At 42.3% G+C, this 24760-nt stretch overlaps 1 protein-coding gene across 8 annotated transcripts in view; it reads right to left on the minus strand.

Moving 5' to 3' along the window:
- FOXP1 (forkhead box P1) overlaps positions 1 to 24760 on the minus strand; it is a 383611-nt gene that overhangs the window by 314349 nt on the left and 44502 nt on the right. For all 8 annotated transcript variants that reach the window (XM_039559317.1, XM_039559316.1, XM_039559318.1 and 5 more), the window contains one exon: positions 23365 to 23492. The gene's annotated coding sequence lies outside the window, so the exon portion shown is untranslated. Of the gene's footprint in view, positions 1 to 23364; positions 23493 to 24760 lie in introns of those variants that run through there.

Below are 24760 nucleotides of genomic sequence, written 5' to 3' on the forward strand. Positions count from 1 at the left end.
CGCCGTCTCAAGAAAGAGGCGCAGAGTGGATTATTTTAGTCTCGTTATTTCAACGGCACTTTTTAGATTTATGTAAAAAGTAATGCAATGCTACAGTAAGTGTTTCTCCCCTGGGGGCAACTGAGTGTCTATATGGATTAAATGTACACGCGTAAACACTTGCGATAGCTAATTATATTCCTGAAAGTACCTGATTCTTGCCATCTCTTAATCCCACAAAATAAAAACACTTCAAAAAAATTTTTTCAGATAATCATCAATTTTATCTACTGTCTTTGAAACTCTACAGAGATTTTTCACCTGAGAATCAAAAAGTGTTAAAACTCCTGGCTCTTTTAACTCTCTTTTACAAAAGCTGCATGGATGTAAAAACCCCAACAGAACACAGCACTTGCCGTCTCCTCTGGTTGCACAGAACATGAAAGAGTAACCAGACATTTTTATTCAAATGAAATTATACTAATTTTTTTTTAATCTTTTTTTTTTTCCCTTCAGCATGCAAAAAACCCCACCCTGTAGTGAACACAAGCTTAAAGCAATCTTTTCCAATGGACCATTTTACTTATTCTACAATTTCTTACCCAAATTACACAGGTATAATTATTTTGACACTGTAATGAAAAGAAAATGGGATTTGGGCACTGTGGGTTTATCTAATAACACTATTTCTTGCCAGACTTCACAGCACTGACAATCACAAAGAGCCCTGTCCATTCCAATAGGAAATATTTGATTTTACTGTAGGAACATTATTTATTTTCACCAAGTTGCTATTATCAGAAAGGATATGATAGCTGAATAATAAAAATGAAATCAAGAAATTCTGGTGTTTCAAGGCTTTATTTTTTTCTGCTCTCACTTTTGACATTTTCTTCCCCTGGAGAGACAAGATAAAGTGCTGTCATAAATGGGTGACTTTTCTTGTCAAATGACAGATTTGATTCTCCATGGCAACCACAAATCAAGGTGCTAGTCTGAATTAAAGCTTCTCTTAAAAGGCGTCTTTATGTTTATAAAATGAATTTAAATTAAATGGGTATTAGGTACAGTTTTTTACCTCCATTTATTTATTGACTGAGGAGCTCTGTACTGCGTGGAGCATATTTGCATTTTAAGGAAAGACAACATATTGTACTGGCAGATGCACAAACAAAGCAAGTTACAAGGTCATGCTACATATACTAGTTTACAGTACTATGAATGGTATACAGATGGACAGCAAGCAGTTAAGAGGTACTTAAATACTGGAAAAAGCACAAAAATTACCTAGAGAGTAACAGATGAAGGAAATCTCTCCTCATTTCATAACACTGCTTTCTTCCACACACAGTTAATAGAGAGTCATGTAATTGTCACAAACAGAATGCCAAAAGGGAAAAAAAAATGTAAAAAATCAGATGCTTCCTCCTGTGCCCTTATGCAATCTTACTATAGAGCATGATACGCTCTTACAAATGGTTGTTACCATGACTTTCAAATACCCGAATTTATCCCAGATTTCTAACTTCAACTGCTCTAAAAATTCACTTTCTTGAGGTCACAACACATCTGAATTTCTTTATTCAGAAGATGAGTCAGTGGAGCCTCCTAGTTCCACAATTAACCTCCCTTATTACTTCTTTTTTTTAAAAAACCTGAAATCCAGGGAACCTAAATTGCACTGTAATACTCTCCTCATTCCATTTCCCCAAAGAAATGGGAAAATCTTTGCACAGACATTAGTCTTAAATTTTTAACATACAGGTAAAGTCAAATATGTATTTTTACACGCAAGGAAGTAAATACTTTCAAAAATGTACAGAGCATTATAAAAAAAAAAAAATCAAAATACTGCAGGTTTGTCAGCCAATTCTCTCGGTTACCGGAGTCAAGTGGCTCCATATTCACTGCCCTTGTAAGCTCTGCCAAATTTGATTTTAAGCTTCCTGAAGTTAAAGAAGGTTTATACAGTATTAACACGAGATCTTCTCACACATTTCTCAAGTTATTACACAGCCTTTTATCCAAAATCACAATTTTAAGCAGCGCAGGAAGGCTTCAGTTCAGCTTCACAGGCAGAGATGGACAGAGGATGTCTTCATCTCGCCGCCGGGCTTTCTGCTCCACTTCACCGCAGATTCTTCCAGAGAAGGTGCAATAAAAGGGAGCCAGAAACTTAGAAAATCTCTTTATACCCCGGGTCTGTGCAGGATTTGGCACCCAGCAGCTTGGGGATAGCCCCCACCTTGCTGCTGTGGAACAGCTCAGATGCAGCTTTTAGGGTGCTGAGCACGGACCCATTCCCCGAATTATCGGCACTAGTGTGTAACCCAGAAATGTCCCAATCTGGTATTGACAGCTTTTCAACCCAAGTATCCCACCTTAGGAATTAGGGGGGAATAAGAGTCAGGCCTCTCTGAACCGATGTGTAAACATTGGCTACATAAAAATCAAAGGACACTTTGCTAATGTACTACTGTATAAGTAACAGCCTCATTAAAATATGACTAATCTGTAGCAGAAATGTGCATTTTATGGGGTAAGCAATTGAATATCTTACATTTTTATAGTGAGAAAAGAAAAAGAAAACGAGTCTACTTATTTCACTCATACTGTAACCTGATCACAATGTTTATACATGCCCATCACAGTGCTATATAAATTAAGTCCCAAGAAAGGGTTTGAGAAAATAAAATATGGTTAACTTCAAACAACACCTCCAGCTCAACTCCTGAAAATCCTTGGCACTTCTTGCTACGCACTGCTGGACATTCTTGAGGTTAAGAGCCCGTCTCCCCAAGGTCTAAATACTGAACTTTTAGGGAAAATTCCCCAGATTACCACCATGCACAGGGATAACGACACATGGAACATGTTCTCCAGGCTGTTACACAAGCTGGATGCTGTGTGGTAGGTACTGGGAGTATTGTCTGCTAATTAAGGGGATGGAGAGTGACATCCACACCTCATGCTTAGGTCTTCTCTCCATCAGCAGCATTAAGGTGAAGCAAACCTGGTTAAGGTTGCTGGTCTGCTGTGTCTCTGCAGAAAACTGGGGGGTTTTCTGGGCCCTTAGAACCAGCTGATAGCATAGGTTTGCTGAATGAGCTCTGAGCACCAAAAGAAAAACTTGCTAAAATTGTTGTTCAAATTGTATTTCAGAAAGGGGCAGCCACGGAGCCTCGTGCCATGGTGTCGTTTGGGACATGCTGCAGCCAAACCAGCAGCAGTTCTCCACTTCAGCTCCAAGTGCTCCAAAAGTAAATACGGCACAGGCAGAAAAACCTTGGAAGTGCACAAATTTGGGGCTCTTAACCTTTTTGCGAGGTCGTGGTAGTGCTGGGGCTGCACCAAACCACTGGAAAACTGTGGTGTTTTCCAGTGTGGAGTAACTCAAGATACAAACATGGATTTGTTACAGCAGCGATGCAGAAGACAACTTGGCTTAAGTGCAGTAGAAAAAGATATTTTATTTTCTTCTCTTCAAGGTCTCAGCCACGTGGTTAGTGGAAATACAGGGCTTTGATTAGCCAACACCTAAAATTTAAAATGGGGTAAGCTGATGATGTTAAGCCTTCTTTGTGCACTCCGTGGGCATTTCTGAGGTGGCTTTTGGCAGTTACATGAAATCCTCTCCTTAATTGTTGTGAAGCAGCACAGCTCACCTTTTGTATTGTTTCTAATGCATGGCATTTCATTTTATTGAGCATGAGCTCAGAGCTGGCGATAGTCATAAATTTTACTACTTTAATAGTATATGTTATCTGACATTTCCTAACACTGAGCTTCGGGGTTTGAGACTGACCAGTCTTGACAGAGATGGATACTTAGCATAAGAGTTATAAAGGGAACAGCAGAGGCTTCAGTGGTATTTTAAGCAGGGAAACTATGCAACATACTTTAAAAAAGTGAAAAGACAACCAGGAAAATCTCTGGTTGGTAATCATAGTCAGGAAATGCCAGCAAATGTTTTGAGATGCAAGCTGAAAATGGGAAAGATGTTTAAAGCCAGCTTTGCTACCTTTAGCAGTGAACTATAAAGCTAATCACATATATTTTTGGGGTCCTTAACGTGGACCAGATGGAATTACACTGCACATAAATAAAAAACATTCTCTGGCTTGTGGGCTGGTTTGAATTTTATTTCATTGGATAAATGTGGAAGACAAAGTCACCAAGTAGGTTTTAGTCTGAGTAAACCGTGAAGCAATTAACAGAGTTCCAAGATGCATTTTCATCCATCAGAATCCCTACTGCCTTCTAGTTTTCACATGGAAGTTATTTCAAATCAACTTGAAACCTCACCACGTCCACACCAACTAGGTTAGAGCACATTCAGGTGCAGCACCTGCTCCTGAACTCCTGGGTCCATCTGGGGGGGCTCCAGCTATATACTACTGAATCCTAAAAAAAAAAAAAAATCATTCCTCTCATCAGTTACTTTGTTAGAAATAATACTAATTAATTTGGGGAAATTTCATAACAAGCTGTGGAAATACTTGATGCAAACCTGCAAGGTAAATAAACTGAGGAGAATAATCTTGAATCCCTTTTTAAGTTATAAAATTATTTACTTGTTCTGATCTGAGCAAACATAAAAGAATACCTCTCCCAGGCTCCAGGCATTGTTACCATCAATTAACTAACAATTCCATAAACAATAAAAGTATTACAAAAACAGCAGCACATCCACACCTACACATTAGCACCAGTCAGCAAAAACCCCAACAAAAAACTACAAACAACACTTCCTACTCCTTAATTCCCAAAGGAAACTCCACCCCAGCTGCTGCAATCAAAAATACAGACTTAACAAAGTGCCTGCAAGGTTAAGTGGCAATTTTAGGTGTTACTGGTAACAGATGTAAAACAATTTCAGACACAAGGGTGAGTGTAAGCTGAGAACTCCTCCAATACAGCCTTTTCCCTAAATGACAACTTCTTGCAGAGAATGTGCTCTCAGCTTCAGGATGCTGAAAGGTGAATGGGTCTAGATGAAAAAAAAAGAAAATAAGAAAGTCCAACTAGACCATGCATCACCGACTGACCCCAGAAGCAGCAGAGCTTCCTTGCCGCAGCACAGACGCTTTTGGGAGAGGGCTGTATGACCACTGCTCCATCACACGCTGCAAGTGGAGGGACAGCAGGAAAAAGGGATTCCAGCCTGCTTCCTCCCCGTCTCTTCTCCCTCCTGCAAGTCCACACTTGCCTCTTCCCACTGGTTTCTCAACTGTGTTCTCAAATTTCTGTGGGTCAACACAGCACTGCCTTGGCACTCATGCAATGCCTGTGAAATCCATGGAGTCATGCAAATGCACCCAAATATGCATATCTTCTTTTCTGATTCATTATGAATAGGCAGGAGCCATTTTAACCAGGGTGGTGAACATCTCCATTCTTCACCTTGGAAAGAATTCTTTTAAAAAAAATCATCCTGACTTCTTGTTGCTCCTCAGCTCTCCCACTGATGGTCCAAAGATTCCTAAGCATCTGCAGACCATCACTGCATGCAGTCATTGCTCCTGCCCTGAAGTCAGGCAAGCATTGAAAGGGGACAGTGACAGCAACCTGCAGAAATGCAGGCTGAGATACATTATGCAAATATATCATGCATCTGGAGAATGGTGTTTTAAAGTACAGTTTCACTGTTCAACTGACAGCAACCCAGGCCCCTACCTGGTAGCCCTCCTCTTGAGTATCTTTCCTCTGTGAAGTTAATACTCTTTGCCCCCAAAACACATTATGGAAAAATTCAACTGTACCCTGGGAATTAATATACATTGTTACACTCAGAGAATCAATTCATTCTTTAAAACCGTGAAATACAAAGATTTTCATCCTGTTTTAAGTCCCAAGTTTCAATACAAACTGAGCTTTGAACCCTCCAGGATTTCTTTCCAAGAGCAAGAGATCCAGGGGAGGATCTCCTTCAACATATATGCAGTAACAAAGTAAAAAGTACTGACTATGACAGAGGAGGGTGATTTATGAAACACAAGTGTGGGAAATAATTATTTACCTCCATAACAAGCAGTTTCTTCTTGGGTTTTTCGCTATAAATGTAACTTTCTCCCAACAGCAACTTTTTAAAAGATGTTTGTCAACTTCTGTCATTCACAGATGCACAACAAAGAAAAATGTATATCTCTCTAATGAGATGCACAGCCAAGGACGGTTGTCAGCATCATAGCACCGCTGTTGTGACATGTATTTCATTTTATTCAATACATAACGGGGGAGCTGTTAAACCCAGCAGTCCAAGCAACGTCCAAATAAGCATTAATAATGCGGTGAATAACTGATCATCACTAGATGGTTTTCAGCAAGATAAAGGGTTTTCCCTCCCCCTTTTAAAAATATCCTCGGAGTTGGAAAACAAAGAGGCAGAAGTTAAGACTGTTGCCTGCTACCTCCCACAACGGGCACACATCTGCAAGTGCCAACCTGCTCATGGCTGAGCCCGTCCTCGTGCACCACGGATTTCAGCACTGCACCAGGAGATTGCAGCGACACAGCAGGTGGAGCGGGGGGCTAAGGGAGAAGCAATTAACGGGGATTGTGGTTCCCATTTTTCAAGGTAGATGGCAAACTCAGTTTCTCAGACACGTACAAATTCATGTACAAAACCCACTGCATAATACAAGGACATCTGTGTTTACCAAAGTAATCATTATTGTTTAATGCGTATTTTTTAGGCCATTTAACAAATAACTTTAGCTCTGATGAACATGGTGATTTTCATGATAGACTTAAAAGGAAAAAAAAAAGTTCACAAGAAATGTGGAGCTGCTAACATGTGCTAAGTATTAGGACAAGAACCACAGATTAAGGGCACTGCTTCGACCTCACGTATTCTCACCCCCTGCACGCTCAGCCAGCACGGTCCAACAGGGAATTGTGGTTTGCTGCCTTGCATCAGAACCTGAAGTCATCCTTGTGCTGTCTCCTGCCCCAAACTTTGTGGACACATGCAGCAAGGGGGGGCAGCACCCCATCAGACACCACGAGCAACCATGGGACTAAAACTCCATTGTTTTGGGACCAACCCCACAGTCAGGGCTGCATCCACCCACAGCCCCCCAGAGCTCAGCGCAATGGACAGACAGGTCTTCAAACCAACCTACCACCCTCAGAGCCACGGGGAGATTCCCATTCCCATTCCCATCCCTCTCCCTATCCCTGCTTTACAACTGAACACCATCATCTCTGCCCCACGCACCTCCCCGGTCACAGGACGAGCCCAGAGGGAACAACGTTCCTGACCCTCCGGGGCTCCAAGGGGAGCTGGAGGCAGGCAGGCCTGACAGGCAGGGCTGGGGGAGCTCAGGGGAGGAGTGAGCCGAGTCGAGACCCCGCTACATGTTCAGTGATTATAAGATTAGTGTGTTTTTATTTAAAGTATTACCCGTTAACATCCCGTATTACAAAAGTAGCACAACAGTATCGACAGACTGTCAATATTAATAGGAGTGTCTAATGTTTTATCAATACTAATTTAATTTCTGTTATCTGCAGGCTGCAGAGCCTTTCTGAAGAAACAGAGGAACAAGAACGAGAAAGCCAAAGCAGTGACATAACAGGAAAATGAGCCATTCCTTCAGCTTCTCGATCATTCAGTGGCACCCTGCTGTTAACACAGTTATCCTTGCTGCTTCTTTTGAGTAAAAACACCAAGAACAAAACCCACTGAGGTGTTTTTCTTCCAATAGCACCAGAACCTCGACAAATCTGTTTTTCTTTTTGGCCAGAAACCATCTTTGCAGAACAGCATTTTTCCTAACTATGTACACCCAAAATCTTTAAAACAAATGTGTCAGGCAACAGCAATTACAGGTTGGATGAATAACTCACCCTTACAACACAGAGTTGATTCACAAAGAAGAATTTCTAGACCAGAGAATGACCCAGTCTCGTACAGACCTTGAAGGGCCACATGGAAGATGCAGCTTTTTCATTTTACAGGCAAAATATGTATTTTTAGGATAGAACTTCTTGAAGACTTGTATTTTACTGAGGTTCAAGTAAGTGTCCCTAAGACACACAGGGCAAGGAGATGTGTTGGCAAGTCTGCCCGAGGTGGTAGGTGCTGTGAGGGGTAAGAATACCTGTTCCTTCCAGGGAGATGCTCGGCAAGACCCAGATCACAGCCCCACCCCTGCACTTCCCATCACTACTAACGCACTTTAAAAGAGAGAGGAAGACAGGTCCACAATGACAAAATGTCAAACTGAACAAAGTAATTGAGCTAATCATGTAAACATTCATTATTACTAATATTAAAATATCCTGTTTTGCATTTTCTTTTTGTGACAGAATGAGCAGCATCTAAGGACTCAGAACTATCATCTAAGAACTGAGTAAAAGAGGAAACTGTCTAAAATGAAGACACACTATCAAAGAAGAATTTTTCTCTTGCTTTAGCACATGAATGATCCCAACTGTACTCACTACAAAGCATTAAGTGGGAATGCAGGGGAAAATATTCTTCCCCTTAAACATATTTCAAATAGGTGATTTATGGTTTTCAAACTGTGAAGGAGAAAAGTGGAAAAGAAGGTATTGGGGTAGGAAATTGCCTTACCTCGTGATACTCCACGATGTGTGACCAGTTCCCACAAATGGGTGAATCCTCCTTCCCTCATTAAGGAGGCTGCAGATTTCCTGGTCACCCCCCTCCAACCACCTGTAGCTCCCCCACCCCACCACCAACCATATCCTGAGGATTTTACATCACCGTGACAAATTTCGAAGGGTTATGATACCCAAAACTCCCGTGAAAATACATCCAGAGGGTGCTGAGCATGGGACAACGACTCCAAAATGCCAGAGATGGGCTGGGTGGGTGACAGACCTCCCCACCATGGTCCCTGGTGCTGGGCCACAACACCACACACGGTGGCATCATCAAATCCCACATGAGAACAAGGTGAAGCAATGTTTAACATGGAGATGGGGGAAAAAAGTCAACTTAGATTGCAATCAAAATGCTTCTCCCCCCTAGCCTGTCTGTGCCCTCCCAACAAGTTCTCCGTGCCAGATTTACTGAAATTTCCACACAAAATTCTGCCTTCAAACAGATCTTTGCTGCTACCCACGTCCCCTGCAGTCCCATAGATTAACATCAGCCAGTGGTTGTGAGGAAGCCACGTCTGCCAGACTGCTTCCCAGAACCACAGAAAAAAAGGAGGAAGGCAGAAAACAAGAGAAAACAGTTTGTGGCCTCTGAAAACCAGGGGACTGAGCTTCTCAACAAATCACTTCCAGGCAGCTGGGGATGGAGTCAGAAAAGTATCTTTGAAAGAAAAAAGAACCAGTGAGGAAGGAACAACAAGCAATGCAAGCAGGAAAACCGTGCCATAGGGAAACTAATCCAAGAGGAGTCACAGCTAAGAATCAAAATGAGGAGTTATTGGACAAGGATTAGTGTAAGAGAGGTAGTCTCCTACTAGGAAATGTGATTTGAACGTCTCATGCACAGCCCAGCCAAGGACTTTGGAGGAGGCAACAGGAAGAAGCTACAAGGCACAGTGATGTAGGTTAGCCTGCGACTAAGAAAGCAAATTGAAGGTGAGCTTCTGGGTCTAAGCACCCACCAGGGCAGCTTGAGGAATCTGCAGAAGAGAACAAACCTCTCCAGCCTGCCCATGGAGGTTTCCCTTTGCGTTTTAAGGCTCCAAACCTAGCTGGTTTGGAGTTACACACACAGTAACAAAAACATCAGTGGAGCTATTGGTTCCCATCTCCAGTTCACAAAAGGGATCTGGCATACAGGAATCCTCCTTGCCAACTATGTCTCTTACCTCACTCAGCTCTTTCTGCTCACTGCTGCCCTTGTCTACAATCAGCATTTCTGCAGCACTTCTCCCTCCTCCGCCTCTTCCCAAAGCTCCAACCCCCTCTTCTCCCTGCACAGGAGGCAGCTCCGATGGGAGCAGCAGCAGCCACAGCTCATAACTCGCCTAACGAGTGCCAGCCAGAAGTGATTTGTAGGCATCAAGTAGATTATTGTTTTTTGAGAGAGTGGAAAAGAAAAAGAGGGGCACAAGCTTAAGGTGTTGTTGATGAATGAAGATGAAAAGAAGGTTTTAGGGTGAGAAGTGTTTGTCTAGTGTGACCCAAACCATTCAAACCTCATTTGATAGATGATGGACATTTATTCCCTGCTATGTGTCACTTCAAAGTCTGAGGTTTATATTAAACAAGAAGTCGTCTCCTTCTAAGTTGTTCTTTAGTTTTTCCCTGGAGTTTATCACACAGCACAATACTTGGAAATGTAATTGCATTTAGTTTTTATAATAAAGTCATATGGTCACTGGTAGTACATATTAGAAAATGCATTTTATTGTTTTTCATTATGTAATTGTGTGCTTCATTGCTTTTCATCTGTTTTCCCTTGCCGTGGGAGGTGGCATGGCCCAGGAAGACCATTTTTCTGGGGATGATGTTCTCTGGGCAAAATGAAACCAACACACCCATGCTCCCCAGTGCCACTGCCCTTCCCTCCTCTCCACTCCCCACAGGCACAAACCAGGCTCCCAATAAAGTTGACAGTTCCTGCTCTGAGGTAAGGCAAATCCAGCTTTTCCACCCCACAAGGCCCTACTTGGAGAAGCCATGAGCAGCAAATATGTAAAAGTCAGCAAGGACACGAGGCCCAGCCGCAGCTTTAATCACAGAGAAGAGATTTTTGAAGTCCTGCATTCAAGTCACCCGTGATACTTTCTCCCACACCCAGACAAGGATGTCGTTTCTCTGGATCTGGGTTTGCAACCTTATGGGAGCTGATGTTTGGAAAGAAATCGTCTGTATCATGAAATAACTTTTCCCCAAACAGCTAATGGCACTAATGGTTTTGAACAGGGGGTTCCTCCTACTAAAAGGCATGATCATTCCATTGTAAATGTTTACATTCCTATGCATTAAAAACAAACATATTATGCTAATAAATTATGGGAAAACTGTACTTGATGGGATATGTTCCTGTTCAGTATTCACACAAAGCACTGCAGAATTTAAGCACAGGGTAAATTTACTCATTTACTACATCTATTCCTTTAAATGTGCCCCAAAAGTTGTTTTCTCAGCACTTGCTCACTAAAATTGCTTTCAATATTGGTTTTTGAGGATTTCATTTTACTTAGATTCTCTATTAAGAAGAAAACACCATGGATTTACTGAAACCATATTTCTCCACCAGAGTGTTGATTCACACAGGAGAAAAAAGTATTTAGTGCTAGTCCTGGCCCTGAGCAAGGACATCACCTCTTCTCTGTGTCCTATCCAGAAAAAAAAAGCCACTGCCTTTGATTTGAGATGCTCTGGTCTATTAATGCCCTTCCTCTCCCCACCAGCAGCATATTTCCACTGCAGCCCTGCTAAGCCCTTGAAGACCCCACGATTTTGCATCCAAGCTCTAAGTCAGAAGTTTGAGTTATGCTCCATCAAGTTGCTCCATCTCACCACACTTTTAGAGCTTAAAAAAATTATAAATTTCTATTGAATTTCTCTCTACACAGCTGCATCTCTAATGAACCCCCATAAAAGTTAAAACTTATATTCAGTAATCATATGCAATTGAAACATCATAAAATGAGAAGTCAAGGAACTGTATGTGGGCTGCAATGACTTGTCTTATTGTATTCATTCCCTTAATAAATATACCTTAAAAATAACCTCACAGTCACACATTTGCAATATAATATAAAAATAACACTGGATTCAAATTATTAAACAGGTAATTTAATAGAACAAGAATTGAAATGTAGGACAGTGTGCAACTTTATGCTATAGGAATAAGATGATTTTAGCCAACACAACTATTTTTCTTTTTTGCATTATCTCTGCATTTATAATACTACAACATCCACATAACCTTGACACTGTAGTCACCTTAGTAACAAACAAGTGTAACATTCACTTATAATTGAAATCCCAATAGGGTGTTTGATTCAAGTGAAACAAAAATTGGAGGCCCCTACTTTGCTGCTTTTTTCTTAGTCACATAGACATGGGCTAAAAGGATTTAAAAATAGATATATTTGTACACTATTACATCTACAAAGCAGAACCATTTAATTTTAATTTAACGCTAAATGGAAACAAATATAACACCTTTAAAAGACACGATGCTAAAAAGAGAAGCAAATTATTTAAGTTCTGGACCAGCACAGCTTGGAGAATTCACACCAAGTAAAGGCCAATATTTAAACCAGTCTTACAGCCCAGAGAAAGAGCTGTGCTGGGGACACTGGACCAGCAGAACTGGGCGGGTAGAGGACACCCTTCACTGTGCCACCACGGCCCAGAACTGATGGGGATGAGTATCCCTACCACGTCTAGCTTCTGCTTTGCATAGCTGGTTTCATTTAAATTGGGCTGTTTTGCATGAAATATAAGGAACAAAGGTCCCAGCAGTGCCCAGAAGGGCACGTTAATGTGCTTGGTCACTCCTTAGCAATGGCCAAGACCAGACACTTCTGAGAAAGGTACAAGAAACACCTGAACTGAGAGTTTCCACCTCTGGAAACAGGGCTTTCTGCCTAACCCTTTGTTAGCTTTGTCCTAAACCAGGAGAATTTATACTCTTCCTAACTTGTATGATTAAATAAAACTGCTCCTACTCAAGGTACCTGCAGATGTTTGCAACTACCTATAAACTTAAATTCTCTTTCACACCTAGTCCTTTGTAGCCAGGATTTACAGTTTTACTGAATGATTATCTGGTTCGGCTTGAGGAAAAAAAAACAGCCTCAACCATCTGAAGCCATCTTTCCCTTTGCTCATGTTGGCCTGCTCTTTTCTCAGCTCCAAAGACAGGAACTTTCTGCTCCTGCAGGACCTCCAGCCCATCACCTCCAGAGCATCAGCACAGCCCAGCCACACATCCCTCTTGTCAAGGGCTGCCATCTGCCAGGGCTCCGTCCCGCCCGTCACGCTTTTATTAAGTCCCTGATGAGCACGATTCAATTAACGTCGCCTGAAAAGCCACTCCACCGCAAATGAGAGGTGACAAGGAGCTGAGACAGGAGCAGGGAGACACGGTGAGGAGCAGCCAGGCCAGGAGACACGGCAGAACTGTTACTGCATGTGGCAAAGTGGGGTTGAGCTGCCTGTGTCCGAGGGGTGATGGGGAGAGGTACAGGAGAGAGAGAGAGAGAGAGAGAGAATCTGAAGAAGTGAGACTTTTAGAAAGCACTTCCCACCCTGCTGGAAAGGCAATTTGGAGGCTAAATTTTCATTTTTATTGGGTTATTCTTTCATCGAGTGCTTTGCCTACACATCACCCCAAGTACGCCTGACAGAACATCACCTTGCTGGGGGCAGGGGGATGCCCACGGGCCCCACCAGGACATCCATGCCCAAAACAGCTGCAGGAGTGGGCTCCTTCTGCCGGTGGAAACAAGGACTCGGCTAAATGCGGCGAGCTACAAGTTTCTGCAACAACATGCAAGTCTCCAACATGTGGCCCGTAACGTAGCTGTTGCCATGGTAAAAAATTCATGTTTAGTGAAAAGTGTTAAATCTTGTATCATAAGTTAAATCAGCTGCCAAGACACATTTTCACAAGTAGGGGAATTTTTGTCTTTTCAGAATGGAATGTTTTTCAGTTGACATTGATTTTTCCCTAAAATAAGTCCCCCAGAAAGGAAGCCAATCACACGTGAGGCAGTCCAAGAGCTGAATTACTCTACTCCTTCTCTGAATCATCAACAAGTGTTGTGTGCTAGTGCATGTGTGTGTACAAATGCACTGTAGCTTCATCAATTCCATCCTCTTATACAAACTGGCAGTTACACAATTTATTCAGAGTATTAAACTAATGATCCCAGCAGAAACAGCACCAATATTTCGTATTTTAGGTGATGAGACTTCAACAAGTAACTTTTCTAACCGGGAACCATCTCAAAAATTACATTCAACTTGCCCCAGACTTTTCACAAATACAAGACTGAGCATGACTATACAGCTGTTTATGTAGGTCAAGGACAGAAATAGTAAGAGTACATTTATTTGTTTTTATGCTTCTTGTTCAGTATTTCAAAAGAGAACAACCGGTTTTAATACAACTTCAGAAAGAGAGACAAGTTAGAATTACTGCAGAATTAGCAAAAAACCCAACAACAACAAAAACCCAAACAAACAAAAAATCCCCAAAAAACAACACCCAAAAAAAACCCCAACCACAAAAAACTTGTTCGTTTCATTCATTTAAAAATTGTTCCAAGGAAATCTGGCTGTTACCAGTTCAAGACCCATATGTGTCCTTCCTCTCCTGAACTATTCAAATTTGGCTCATTCTAGTATCTTATGGGTAATCTTCCATATTAACAGCAAAATGCATTTCCGGTGGCAGGTTTTCCCACTGACACACCCAGGGAAGACTCAGCCCCAGAACAGCTCCTGCAGAGGGATCGCTGCCCGGCTGGACAGTGGAGAGCTCTTGGACAACACTGAGTTTTCCCTTCCCGCATCTCTCTTCAACAGCCACGAGCTGGATTTCACCTTCATTGTGTCTTCTGTGGTGAGGACTTTGCCCAACCGATTCCTTTCTTTTTTACCTGCTTCCAAGTAGCAACAGCCAGCAGCCAGTCACATCCTTGTTTCTAAGTTAAGAAACACTTCTGATTCCTCCTCCTCCTCTAATTATTGCTCCACGATCAATTTGCCGTATGCCATGCCAAATTCACACCTTAGCTCCTCACCTATAGTCAGTAAAACTCAAACTCTCCTCCCATCTTCTCCACAAAAGACATTTTCTAACAAGCAAGCTCCTGCTTATGCTCTCTTGCCTCTCTCTCTCTCTCTCTCCTGAAACCAGCTCTTCAGAAAGGCTGGAGCATATTTAGCCCTCCCAGCTCTCTGCTTGTCTCTTTCTTTTATTTTACATGGTTCAGTGTTCACATTCTGCTCTCATTCTGCCTTCTCTCCTTCTTTCTCTGCCCCAGTGCTACAAAAAGACATTTTCTGTGACACCTTAAAGAAAAAAGGTCCCTGAATTAACACGACTTGCACCGCGTGGTATTTTTGGACGGGCCATTTACTAATGTTGCAAACACAATTAGGAAGTCAGGGAAAGAGCTTACAGGAGCAGATGAAGGCTGCAGAGATAAAATGGAAAGCTTTTACCTGCCAAGCTCTCAGGTTAGGGTTCTAGGTTGCCCTCGGATCTAATAAAGCTATAAAAGAGCCATATCAAGGAGAGGCACAGTTGCATTGCTGTAAATATGAAGCGTAGCTTTTTCCATCCTCCTGAAGACATGGATTTTTGCTTCCACGATTTGCAGGCTGGTAGCCATAGGTGGTTTAAATTCTTGGTATTAAAAAAAGCTCAGAGCCCTACTGACAATTAAAAACAGCTTTTACACATGCACAATAATGCTTCTCATGCTTTCAAAAAAATAATATGCATATCCATATTACCATCATAGTAAGTGCCACAGAGTGACATGATATGATTGAGTATAATGGTTCCTTTGGAGCCATTATGGTCGATCAGTAAATAATACACTTTTGAAATTGTCTAACTACATATTTACACTTGTCAACTCTCATACACTTCAGTGACAGAATTTAAAAGAAACACTGTAAAAAACTGTAAGAACATTAAACCACAAAAACATTATGCTGAAGTAGTATTAAGGTTTGACTTAAACCCACAAAAACATGGAAATTTCAGGTTAAGGCCAAATCTCAAAAAATGACACTGTCTTTAGCTCCCAAGCCGTGCCCAAGCGCCTGCAGTGAACGAGGTATGAGGCAGGAAGGCTCATATGGGGTGGTGGTGGTCCATGTGAGAACTGAGCCACTGTGGAGGGCTCTGGCCACCAAATTCACGGGTGAGAACCAGCCCGCCAGCAGCAATTCAGCTGCTCAGCAGAACAGCGTTTCATTATTTTTATATAAACAAAGCCTGGGCCTTTCTCTGTTTATTCAGATGAAATTCCCAATTAAGCTGAGAAAAATTAGTCTTCATTTGTTTCAGAAGAGGCCCCATTGAGACACTGGGAGTTTTCCCTAGCCGAAACACATGCAGAAAAACTTCAGGCTTCGACCCTAAAAAGGCATTGTCAAAAAAATATGTTAAACAAACATGACAGTGGATCATTAATATCCCAAAGATTCACTCCATGTGGGGATAAAACAAGACTGGGAAGGAAGATGTTTTTTCAACAGTAAAATAATGGGCTTGGCGATGTCTTTTTTAATTGATAATTTTGTGTCTCGTGTTCAGCTGTAGCCACTTTTGCTCCGAGCAGTGGTGGCGGCAACTTTATTGGTTCCAGTAGAGCTCTGCTGAAAACAATAAGCATCAAGCTCCCCAATGCCATCTGTCTTTCTGTGAGGGTCACATCCTGCTGCCCTGGAATCAAGGGGATATTGAATGCTTGGGAGATGTCGAGAGCAGCCTCAGGCCCACGGCACCTCCTTTGCAACAGAAGGACCCCAAACACTTCAGATGCTCTGCACTGAAATCCTGAACCAGACTTTAAAAAGCAATGATGGATATTTTCCTAGAGCAAAGGTCTTCCTTTCATATATATATCTGTATCTATCTCCTTGCTCAGACTTATCTATTACTGGCTTGTGAGAACAAAATCCATAAAGGCTTGGCAGGGCAGGCTCTTGAAGTTGTTTGAAGACACAACCACCACACCCCTGTCAAGAGGGAATTACAGCTCGGTTTTATAGTCAACTCTCCCCTCGACTGGCTGATGACAGAGCAGCCTCCCTGTACGCTCAGCATCTGGGATTTTACAGCCGCTGTATATAAATGGGATTTTCATGACAAACAACTCTATATTCGGTTTCCTTGTATATCTGAACGTGAGAACGATCTCTTAAGGCTCTGCTGGGAAGAAGTATTAATGAAGACAAAGAGCATTTCAGGCTGTTCTCCCCTGGAGCACTGTCACGATGACAGTATAAAGACTTTGTCCTACACAAGTACTTTAAATACTACCCAAGCAGCAATCCAGGACCCCCCTGTGTGCCTGACCCTCGCAGCCCCCTCCTCAGCATCCCACCACCCAAGCCCACCTGATGAGGACAGAATCTGCTATCAGCTCATAGAGCCTCCTCTGGTCTCTCATTTCATAGGGCCTCCCTGGAGATATTTGCTTTTGTCTAAATATTATAAACCAGGGTAAGATGAAGACTTAATAAACCCTGTTGCCTTTTCACTCTGCAGCGTCTGTCTCCTCTCACCCAACCTCACGGCTCATGCAAATGTCAGAGCAAGAACAGTTTTTACATCTCCCCGGGTCGCCCCACAGTGATATCAGCAAAGGTAAACAAACTACTGAAGTCTGGGTATTTTTATTTCAGATGGCATGTAAATCAGTGGATGAAAGCTGGGAATAAACTGGCAATATGAGGGCAGCTTATTTAAGTTTCCTCCCCCAGCTCAGTGTTCCCTCAGTGTAATACAGCTGACATAGCCCTACACTATGGAAAAAAAAGGAAAAACCCAAAGAGATATAAATATTTCCTCCAAAGTCAAAGACAGTCTTCCTTCAAGGTGTTTGGCCAACTCTTACAGAAAGAGAGAAGCATTTCCCTACCAAAGGCAGAAACCTTCACCTGTAGGAAATCAGGAGGAGACCGGACATCACCCCAAGAGCTCAGGCTGGGCACAGGGTTCATATGTGGGACACCCCAATGTGGAGCCCAGACACCATGAGTGTTTGGGGTGGGAACAAGCTCCACATGGGAGCAGCAGAACCTGGGATACAGAAGGTGCTTGCTTCCTGATGTACCACATACACCTCTTCTCAATCAACAGCCAGAGCAAGAGCTTCCTCCTGGGACTTAAATTGGAAAATGACTCGTCCTGGGCAGAGAGGAAAGCCTCTGGAAAGATGGGTTTTTAAGAGCAGGAGCTCCAGCTGCCACCTAATTGTCTGACCAGTGGGTGCCCCAAACCCACGAGCTCCTCACACCATTATCTCCTGGCAGAAAGATGCTACATGCTCCCACTCTTCCCTTTCTGCCTCCTTGTTTAAAGCTTTCTGGCTCCTGGTGAGGAAATGATTCTGCCTTGCTCTGACTTCCTCTCCATCACCTTTCTGTCTGTGAGGACTGGTGAGAAAATATTTCCACTACTCTCACACTCCTACATCATCCATTTCTGAGGCCCTTATAGGAAAAAAAAAAAGGCTGTCTCCCATCTCCTGCTGGTGATAGTTTTATCAGATAATAGCATAAAGCAGGAATGATCCTGTAAAGCTGTTACCAATACCCAGAGGTATCTGAATTACAGCAGGGTGACACATCATGCCTGCTGCATTCACCCACCACTGGGCAAAGCCTGAGCAGCGTCCAAGGGACCTGTCTACTAAAGAGAATTTCACTACTTTAGCCTGCCATGAGCAGTTGTTTGCCTTCTCTGATTTTCTGCATGCACACGGTATTTTTTTATATTTTATTTTAAGTTAAAACCTGCTGAAATTTGATAGCTCCAGACAAAGCAGTGCCAAGGAAAAGGAGCCTCCGGTCCCTGAGAGGGACTTCTTTCCATGCTGGCTTGACACATAAAATCTGCTTCTTCAGTTATCTCTTCCCTCTTACCTAGATGTAATGGTGTGAAAACATAGTAAAAGGTCTCAGAAAAAAGTTCAAGGAAGCTGATAAAGTATTTTTCAGATCTCATAAATGCTTTAATACCAAGATAGCCACTTGCACAGCCCAGCTCTGCCCCTGTGCCATGCCAGTGACTACGTTCCCAAATGCCTTCCCAAAGCATCAGCACCTCCATCTCCAACAGGCTAATGAGCAATAAAAACACAGCTGCTGCCACACAAAACTCCAGCTACAAACCCCACTCTTCACTGTTAGCACTCTGCATGCAAAGAGGTACAGGTGCTTTACAAGAGTTTGTGGTACACACCTGCGAACTCACAACTTCACACACCCCATGACATCTCTGCTGTGCCACTCCTGGTTCAAAATATCCCTTAAAGTATCTCAAGTATCAACGTGGCAATTTTAATCATGCATTCACAACCTCTCTCAAGCCAGGGTGAAGCCTTGCAGATAAAAGGTCTGCTCAGGACTTAAAGTTCACCACCTTCACACAGCAAAATCTTTTCCTGTTATGTGATTTATTGGAATAATAGGTATTATTTGTATGATAAAACAGATTACTTCAAAAACCATCCCAAAAAATCATTAAAGACATAGAAAAGTCAGGGCTTGTCTAGTACCACAACAAAAATTCTCTATTTGTTTTTCTAAATATAAAGCAGTGAAAAATACCACAAATTTGGTTAGGACAGAATTCTACACTAAAGCCTTCAGTTTAGGTGTGAGATTTTTTTACTGAGAAGGCGTGAAATTCCCCCTTCTCCTGGTGATGAGAAATGCCCCCTGATGCCCCAGCTCCTCCAGGACATAGCCAAAGTCGAAATAATTTTCAAAACTAATATGTACACTGAGTAACATGGTTAACATCATCCAATGAATTTAGATCCACCTACACGGTATAAATATATCTAGATAAACTGTCACCTTCAGCAGAATTCATTAAAATAATGTTGTATCTTCCTTGTTAAATGTAATTTTTTTAATTGAAATTTAATCTTACTGCATTATTTGGTAGATTTTTAATTGACATTTGTAGTAATTAATTGGTAAGCATTACAGCTTTGTCTGAAGAATTTAAAACTAAATTTGACATCGAGATTGGCCAGCCACTGCTGTGAGGTGCCTGCTGGGAGCATTTCATCATCCTCCCAGCCCCTCCTGCTGATCAGAGGTGGGAGATGATGGTCTCTTTCTTACAGTCATGAATTACATTACTAATGTATTCCATTACCACCACGCAAATGTCATGTTAATTCCTGATCATCATCAAGTCATACAATGGTTTCCACGCTGGCACCCAGCCAATTAGCGGTGTGGAAAAATATTCCGCCAATTATATAACTTGAATTAGGTTAAGGACTCAAGAGAAAGCAAAATAAATGCTTTGAAAATACTTCGGAGATAAAATGTAAGTTGACACTGTCTTCATGTGCTATAGCCGATGTTATACAATCTGATAGGCAGCTGCCAACATTCATAACTGTTTATTAAATCTAGCCTCTCTTTATGGTGGCAGCTAAGATCTGTATTTTTACCAATATTAGGTTCATTGTGTTATGAAAAAAGACCAAAATACTTAGGAGCATTCACACCAGCTTATAAAACTTACATTATGTACTTTATTAAATTGTTAAAATTACTTCTTCTCTCCTCCCCCTGCCACAGAGAAAGTTCCATGGACAGAAAAGTTTCAGAAAAACAAAAGTCTTTCTGTAGCCACTGATGCCATGAGGAACAAGGGAGATCCTGCAAGGACACAAGTGACATCTCCAGGCTGCTGCCACCTCTCCCTCCAAGCAGCTCTGCCAGGGGATGCCAGGTTGGGCTCCTGGAGCTCCCCCCACCCCACTGACACACAGCTGGGTTAGCACAACCCACTGGGGAACCCACTTCTGCTCCACAGACAGACCCCTCTGGCTCCTGCTCCCTGGTTATCAAAGGAAGCATCATGGGGCAAATCCAGCCCTTTTTGTAACCAGGACTGAGGGAGGAGAGGGCACTGTTACAAGGAAAGGTCCCCACAAATGCGGGTGGGAAGGGCAGGGACACAGCAGGTCCCTAACGTGCCGTCTGCTCGGTGTTCACCCTGCCGGCAGCACCACCAGGCTTTTAGTACCACCCCATTATTTTTATTTGTTCCGTTCTTAACTCAATTTATCCTACAAGCATGGTTATCTCCAATTTAAAAATGTACACAGCACCAGCTCCTCAACTTTAAAAATTTATAACTATGAGCAATTTGTTAAAACCTTTTACTCTATCCTTCTGTCTCTTTTTCCAAGGTGCTGCAATGGGGCAATTCACTGTTTTGGCTGTTTACCCCAGATGACCTTTGCCTGCCATAAAATGGTATACAACTAAATGCTCCGCTTTAAATTAAACCCTTGCCTCTTCGAAAGGCCCTACACATTCAGTCAACACAATCAGCAGAAACCACATTTGGTTACTCAATAAGCTGGAAACTTTTAAGACACGTACAGCAGTGAATGAATTCCTGACATCACCAGGGACACTCGAGTGGGGAACAAGAGAGACCGCTGAGAAGTGGCTCTTGCTGCAGCCAGAGAAAGGATCACTCCTTTAAGCTGAACTCTCAAGGAAAACGAGAACAAAAACTGAATTAGCTCGACACGTACCCTCTGCAGTCAGCACATTGCTAGGCAACTTACCATCTCTTGATAGAATTATGGTGGAGGGCTGGTCGTACATCAGGGTTAAGATGAACACAAGCACCAGTTTGGGCCAACTGCTCCTTTCCAGTGGGAATGCTCAATGCTTGGTCATTTCGTATTATTATTCTGCAATATTTCCTAAGCACCTAGAGAGTCTAATGCATTCAGAAGGTATTTTAAAGCTATTATGTGACATGAAAATTTTAAGATAACTGGAAGTAAGTGAATTTTAGGAGGAACAGCACGAGTCTTTTTCTTTGTTCAAGCCAGCATTTGGAGAGAGTTAACAATCCTTCTTCTCACTGCTTTTATTTTTTAATAGTGAAGGTATCCTGAGGGCACATTACTCAAACACTTTGTCTTTACTCCAGATGCTGGTGGCCACAGCTCCACACCTCCATAATTCAACCTGGTATTTCAAGAGGATGCTTTGAAGCATTCTGGTCCTTCTGTTTGCCACACTGAGACCAGACATAAAGTGCCATTACAAGCAGCACCACGGGGCTGTCACAGTAGCCAGCAATGCCACACCTCGCCCATGCCAGACTCAGAAGGGCCTCGATCTTTAACAATACATGGATATTAAGATTCCGACCCCAGGCATTATTTACATTTACTAAAGAGGCATTAAGCAAATGCACAGAGTGCTTTAAATCGAGGCATGTACCTTGCACACAACCCCACATTTCCCATGCATACTTCATAGGCACAAAGAAATAATTAATTACCTAACCACCGTGATTAAAACAAATTGATTCATATGCAACAGAGCAGTGAGAAATTTTTGCATGACTGGAGAAGTCTGGAATTGGTCCCCGTTTGGGGATCTCAGTCGTATCAGTGAGGTTGGTAATTCAGACATGAAGGAAATTGTAAGAATCTCTCTCCTCTATGCACACTTTGAGCTGCCATATGGGTTTATTCAACTGTTTACTATACCAGTCGGTAAAAACTGAACAGCTATTATAATCTTTGCTAAATGACATGGTAATTATGCTACCTCTGGAAAAAAAAAAAAAAAAGAAAAAAGGAAACTTAAAAAAAAATAAAATCAAAATCACAATTCACTGATACGCGCATTTCTTGGGTTTTATAATCTTTGAATTGAAATGCACTTTCCAACATGCAGAGGGATATTAGATATATAATAGAAACCTGAATTTATTGTAAAAAACAATTTTTGCTCCCAATTCATACACAATTTAATAATGCAGATTTCCTGTGTTTGAAAGATTTCTTACACAGACTTTCCAGTTTTGCTGCAGAATGAGATGATTCTTGTTTTCCCAAACTAATATTGCCCCTCCTCTCACCCCAGTCATTAAGAGAGGCAATCAGGAGCAGGCAGGTAAGAGGAGTGGACATGGAAAGCTCCCCATGCCAGGTTCCCGGGGGATGGGGACAGCTGGAAAAGGCACAACCGCCCCTTGCAAGGGACCAGGGGCTTCTCAGTGGGTAACCCCACCAGGAAAGGCAAATGGCCCTTAACAGAGGAGGGGTCTCACTCTACCAGCCTCTCGAGCTTGATCAAAACAGGCTGTTCAAGGCTTTGTCCCCGTGTCCCCCAGGCTGGGCAGCAGCGCCAAGGTGACGCGCACGCCGCGGGACAGCTCTCCTGTGCACCACTGACACCATTTTGTCACTGGGATGCAAGTGCAGCAAACGCTGGAGCTAATTATCTGTTGGCAATGGCTCCTTTGAGAGTCCAGCATGTGACACATGATGGCGAGGAGACCTCTCCATATTCATATTTAATCATGACACAAATTGCCCACACAAGCTCTGTTTAGATCCTGTCTACCTGCAAGGCTTCAGCTTTGGGCAGGAGCTTTGCCTGCGTGACTGAACTCCAGTTTCACCACCAAAGACCTCAAAGTTCATAGAATTTGAGGGGATGAAGGAAAAAAAGGAAAGGAGTATTTTTTCTGTATTTATAATATTTGGTATTTCTGCTATTTCATTACAATGAAGGTTACTTTGGGTTTTTTTCAGAATAGTGGTGATTTGCTTTTAAACACAGACAATACAACTCCCCACCACCATACTGAAAAGGGGAGAAAAGAATGAGGGAAAGAGAATTTGTAAGAAAGAATAAGTGAGAGTTATTGCAAACTCAGGCTTGACAACTCACCAGTTTTACTCGTAGGCATCACACATATCCATTCATGACTCAGGGCAAATACAGGAAAGGATTGGAACCCTTCTCATGGCAAATGTGTCTGGAAGCCGGAGTCACTCAGAAAAAATGTTCTCAGGAGACTGAAAGACAAAAACATGTTTTAAAACTTCACTCAGTTTGGATCATATCAAAGCCTATCATTTTCCCTTGAAAGCAAAAGGTAGTTATAAATGCTGGAGCTGGGGAGAGCATTACGGAAGCATGTCTATGTATCAAACTATCACACAGCAGACTCTATTTGGCTTTAAATAAAACCAAAACTTACAATATTAAGAAAGGTTTTTAGAGACAAATGCTTATTTCACATTTGCAACGTGCTCCTCCGACAGGAGAGCTTATGTTCCTTCTAAATACCAAAATGTGTCACCATCCAAATCCACATTCTGCCTGAAAACACTGTATTGAGCACAAAATCCAGATACTTTAACCTACTTTGCATTATCAAAATACAACACTCTCTGAATTTCTGAACTATTTACTCTCTGTCTTCACTCACTGCATAAAACCTTAATAAAATGTAGAATCTCTTGTTAGAATTAATCTTTCCTCTGACATAAGGAAAAACACATATAAAAACTTCTTGATGTTCAGGGTGGAAAGGCAAAATTTGCAAACATCAGTTAAGAAATACCAATTAGTATGGTTTTTTTCCCCAGCTATCAGTAACACAGATTGAGCTTAAGCTTAGCTCAGAGGAAGATGCTCCCTGTACAAATGAAACATCCATTTTACTAATAAGGGTATTTTAAAATAAGATGTATAATATCTTCACTGATAAAATATCTGCACTGAGTAGCAACTCATACTCAGAAATACAACCAGAGGTGTTCCTAGGGCTGTTCTGCATCACACCCATGAAACCAAATGGGATTTAAACAGCAGCTCTGGTGCCTGCCCAGATTGGGGAAGGGCACAATGGATGCACCAACACCTGGAAGTGCCTCTGCTCCCTGGACCTCTGCACGACAGGGACCTGCAGCATAAACCCCAGGGAACAAAACAAACTTTGCAATGGAAAAAAAGATCTTGAAAAACTAGAAGTACGAAAGCAAAAATCACCTGTGGTGGTGCTTCTGAGCCCTTCATTCCCCAATCCTCACCCTTAACAGCATCCCCAAGGCAGTGGCTGTTCCCAGCCTTCCCACATCCATCAGCGCCCTGACAGGGGCAAGTACTGCCATCCCCGAATTAATCTCATGGAGTTAATTATTTTGGCACTCCACTGCAGCCTTCCTGAGGAACATCTGGAAGCTTCTGTCTTAGCAACAACTGCACGAAATTTTGTAAGACAAAATCCAGGTACTTCTCTGGCCCTGGGGCTTTCTCCTGTTCTTTGCTGAATGCACAA

Source organism: Corvus cornix, chromosome 12 (genome assembly GCF_000738735.6).
Source record: "Corvus cornix cornix isolate S_Up_H32 chromosome 12, ASM73873v5, whole genome shotgun sequence".
In the NCBI taxonomy this organism is placed as follows: domain Eukaryota; kingdom Metazoa; phylum Chordata; class Aves; order Passeriformes; family Corvidae; genus Corvus; species Corvus cornix.